The sequence below is a fragment of the Carlito syrichta genome, unplaced genomic scaffold (assembly GCF_000164805.1).
Source record: "Carlito syrichta isolate Samal-C Ts95f unplaced genomic scaffold, Tarsius_syrichta-2.0.1 Scaffold187599, whole genome shotgun sequence".
NCBI lineage: Eukaryota > Metazoa > Chordata > Mammalia > Primates > Tarsiidae > Carlito > Carlito syrichta.
In genome coordinates, this window is record NW_007131695.1 from 1 (window position 1) to 4518 (window position 4518).

General features: G+C 59.0%; 1 pseudogene; it reads right to left on the reverse strand.

Moving 5' to 3' along the window:
• Positions 1 to 2468: 2468 nt before the first annotated feature.
• On the reverse strand, positions 2469 to 3395 carry LOC110594971 (annotated as a pseudogene).
• Between the last annotated feature and the right edge of the window lie 1123 nt (positions 3396 to 4518).

The window sequence follows — 4518 nt, forward strand, 5'->3', positions numbered from 1 at the left end:
CTCCTTTGTGCTCTGTGCTACAAAAAATATTTGCGTTTTCCATGACTCATAACTTTTCCTTCTCAATCGCTACCAGATGTAGGTCCTGTGGTCCCCGTCCCCATGGCAATGGAGGTTCCAGCAACCATGGCTCCCTTTTGTGGCACCTGCCCTGGGAGCTGGCACTGCTGTGAGCCTGAAGGGGGTGGGGAGGAGTGGGCAGAGGGGAGGCAGGAGGCTGGAGGGCTCCCTGTGGTTCCTTCCCAGGGGCCATTGAACCCTCCTGGGGGGCAGGGCAGGAGGCAGGGACTGGCTGCTGAAAGAGGGATCCCTGCTCTCTGAGGCACCCACAGGTCAGATCTTGGATGCCTGGGGGGCTCCCAGGGCAAAGGGAGGTGAAGTCCCAGAAGGGGCCCAATCACTGAGACACCCTTGGTCTCCCCAAGTTGTGTAAGTTCAGGCTGGGAGAAGATGGAAATTTGAGTTAAGGTTTGCGGGATCAGGGGGCAGTAGTGTGGTGGCTGGGAGGGGCACAGACGCCTGAGCCCCTATATTGCTCACTGCTCATGCTCCACTAAGTCACTGCTCTGCCCTTGCTGAGCCTAGCTGGGCGCCTGTCTCTTCTGGCCAACTTTGAGTCTGTTCCCTCAGTCTCAGTGGCCAACATGGCAGGGTGCCCAAATGAGTCAGAGGCTGGCCAGCCACAGGCCAAGACCGGGAGGGTGCCCAGCTAGCCCGAGGGAAGCGGTGTGGCCCAGAGACAGGGAGCCTGCATTCTACGTGCCACCTGACCAAGCCAGGTGTAGGGACTGTGTCCCTGCCAGTGCTTCTGATGACCTACCTGGGGCAGGAGGCCACCTTCTCTCAGGTGACTGAGCCCTTGTACAGGTGACCAAAGTTGACCTCAATGGGGTATCCAGCCAGAGGAGTATTGCCAAGGATAAGATCCCTGAGCTGCCAGTGTACTAGATGGCAGTGCCATGCTGTGGGCTGCGGGGTGACTGGAAGATCCTGGCCACATCGGAAGACTTTGAGCTGGCCTTCAAAATATGGAGATGCAGAGGAGTGAGAAGAGGACTGCCGGGCAGAGGCAAGAGGCCAGCAGAGTCTAGAGTTGGAACTTAGTCTGGGGACAGTAGAAGCCATGGAAAGGTAAGGGTCTGTGACTCAGTAAGGCCATAGGAGACCTGCCCAAGGGGATGACCAGGCTGGGCCACAAGGTGAAAGCCCTGGGAGACAGAAGGCCCTGGGAGACAGAAGGTCACAGATAAAAGGCCAGACCACAGAAGCTGGCTTGGGGACAGGGGCTCTGGGCCAGACAGGCTCCCTCCCTCTCCCTCAACCTCCCCACAGCAGCAACAGGCAGCAGGGCAGGCGGGTGAGGAGAGCAGAGCTCTGTGTGGGGCAACATGCCCTGTTTGTCTGGAGGAGGCCCTGCTGGAGGAAGTGTCCATGGCCCACTGGTCCCCTCGGTCCCAGCCTCTGGTACCCCACCAAGCCACCCCCAACAACCCTGAGCCCCAAGTATAACCGCAGTAGCCAGTAGATCAGAAGCAAGCCCCACTGCCTGTCTTTCAAGCTAGGATTGGTCCTTGTGAGCTTGATAAACAAATGAGTGAGGACAGGTGAACATGCTTCCAGCGTGGTCCTGGAAGACACACACCTGGGCTCCAAGGCTTGGTTTAGGTGAAGGGTGCTGGGGGTGTGTGTGAGTGCAGGCCATGTGAGGTCACACACACAGTTGCTTTTGGGGGACATCTTCACTCAAAGTCCGCAAATAAGAAGTAATCAGAGCACAGTGGGGAGAAAAGGCACTTTATTAAGAAGGCTTTGGCTAAGATTCTGCCGAGAGGAGCCCATCCTGGGGCACGGGCTGAGGTGGGAGCAGCCCTGCCAGGGGCCTATAAATCCATCTCCTCAGGCCACTGGATTCACCCCTGGGGATCTCACGGCATGTGGGGCATTGGAGGCCATCAAAACCAGCTTGACAGCTGAGGGGTCAGGGAAGGGAAGGGAGTGACCGAGCCCCTGAGGAGCAGAGACCAGGCTCGGGTCAACCAGATACCCTGGGGCCTGGCCAGGGGAAAAAGTCTCGGCTCGGGCCACAGCCAAGTAAAGGGACGGCCAGACAGAGGCACCAGGCCCCAGCCAATATGACACAGCGGGGGCAGAAGTGCTTCTAGGTCTCAGTCATTGGGAAGGTAGCCTCAACCCAATGCACCCATGGCCAGTAGAAGGCGGTCTCCAGGCAGCATTCTCTGTCCTTGGCCAGCGGGACACAGGCTGATGGGAGCACTCCAAAACTCAGCCAACAGGGAGAGAGCCGAGGCGAAACACTTGTTAGGCCTCGACCAACGGGGTGGGGCCTTCCTGCTGCTGCGCACTGCTTCAATCAAGGAGCGACTGCAAGACCCAAGGCAGAGAGACTTGGCCTCCTTCAGGCCGCTCAGGGCCTCGGCTAATGGGACGACACCCTGCCCAGGCCGCGCGGAGGTGGGGAAGGCGGCGGGATCTCTGAGGGTCTGCGGCTGCGGCCTGGCCGCAGCCTCCTATAGAGTGGGCGCGCCCGCACTTCCCGGTTCACCCTTCGATTCCAGCTCTTCTTGAGCTGGCTTCTGAATGGGGGTCTTCTTCCGGAGGGTCTCGGGCGCAGACGCGCTGGTCGCCGCCTTCTCGGGCCCCGAGGCCTTGGTTGCGGGAGACGCACGGGCTGGTGAGGCAGGCGGCACTGAGCGCTTGGTCTTCTGCAGCGGCGCCGGGAGCCCCCTGGGCACGGCCCAGACTGCGTGTCTTGCCGCGCATCTCGGCGGCCAGCATGGAGGCAGCATCCAGCGCGCTGCGCCGGCGCCCGTAGGCTCCAAGAGGCCAGGGCCTCAGCTGCGCACTTGGACCCAGGTCGGCGAAGGTGCAGCGAGCGCCGGCACCTCCTCAGCCAGCCCCGGGGATCGAGAGCTTGGGTAGCGGGTCCGGGGGCTGCTGGGCTCCTCTGGCCGCGCGATGTGTCGCTGGCATCCTTTCCCTCTTCCTGGGGCTGGGCGCGGTCTCCAGGCCTGAGGTCGGCGGCGAAGGTGCACGGGTCGCGGCGGCGGCGCCGTGTTTGCCGTGGATCCAGGACACCTTGGGCTTGGTGGCGGAATCGAGAGGTGGCAGCTTTCTGCGCTTGAGCGACAGCGACAGGCCCCCAGCCTCGCCCCTGGCCCGGGCTGGCCGGGCCTCGCGGCAGACCAAGAGCGGAAATAGAGCCCTAATGGGTCCCTTCACGCTGGACGCCAACTGCTCACTGTCGGAGGTCATGCGGGGGGTGTTGCCTCCTTGGCAGCCACCGGCGTAGTCAAGGACACCGGGGACGGAGCCGGCGCCTCGACAGGGACGGGGGAGACCTCTGGGTCCCGGATTTCGGCTCTCAGCTGCTGCCTCTGACAAGGGAAGAGCAGGATGGTCACAGTCTCCAGGAATAGCTTCAGCCTGTCCGACCTTCAGGCGCAAAACTTCACCCTCCCTCCTCCACCTCCAGCCCTAGCGCTGTGTTGCCCTGGTGGCACATTCAGAGCTCCAACCAGAGATCAGGTCAGCGCCCCAGGGTGTGTGGCTGACTGCTGGGGAGTGACAGGCACGTTCCCGAGGCAGAAGCCCAACCAACCAACCTTTTCCTGGTCTTGCACCCCTTCCCCACCACAGCCCCAGCCTCAAGAGCCACCATGATCAAATCTGAGATGGAACATCCCCAAGGGGAGTCCATAATCCTTCCTTAAGAAGTAAGACTTCTGAGGCTCAGAGGTTAGTTGCCTGCCCAAGAGTATCCAGGGGAATGGTCAAAAGAGGAGAGAGGCCAGAGTCCCAGCCAGTCAGGCTCCTTTCTGCTCTCTGTGGACCCAAGGCTGCAGGTGAAGGATAAAGGTGTCCTGTACCCTGTGAATCCTCCTAGATCATCTCCCACTACCCAGGCCCAGAAGCTTCTCTGCCTGGTTTGCCTCAGATGTAACCCTGAGCTGTGGCGAGTGACAGGAGAACCCACTCATCTCCCTGCACCCTACTCTGGCATGAAACAGCACGGAATCCAGCTCTGCAGCCTCAGCTATGTGGCCAACCCACAAATACACCTGATTGTGCCCTTTCTCCCTGTGCTGCCTGTCCTCCCCTGCACCTGCCCAGAGCACAGAGGTCTTTCATTTTTCTTCCTTTTTTTGCGGGTAGGGGGCAGTTGTAGAGATCATATTCAAGACTTTAAAACACAGTCTCATTAATTTTTAAACAAGGGAAACTGCAAATAATGCCCTCAGATCACTGTGGCACAAAGCTGTAAGCAACAATCTTGAGAGAGCCAAAAATCCCAAAATATTTGTAAATTAAGGAATATGGTACATTTTTTGGTGGCATTCATAGGGTACACCTTGCAGTTTGGCATGCGCCTCTTTTTCATCCACTTCAGATAATGAAGTGGAAATCTCAATGGTTTCTTCACAGCATATCCCTCCTCCTAGCCCTCTGGTATAAAAACTAGAAGCCAACAATAGTAAGATGGCCAGAAAATTCCAAAAT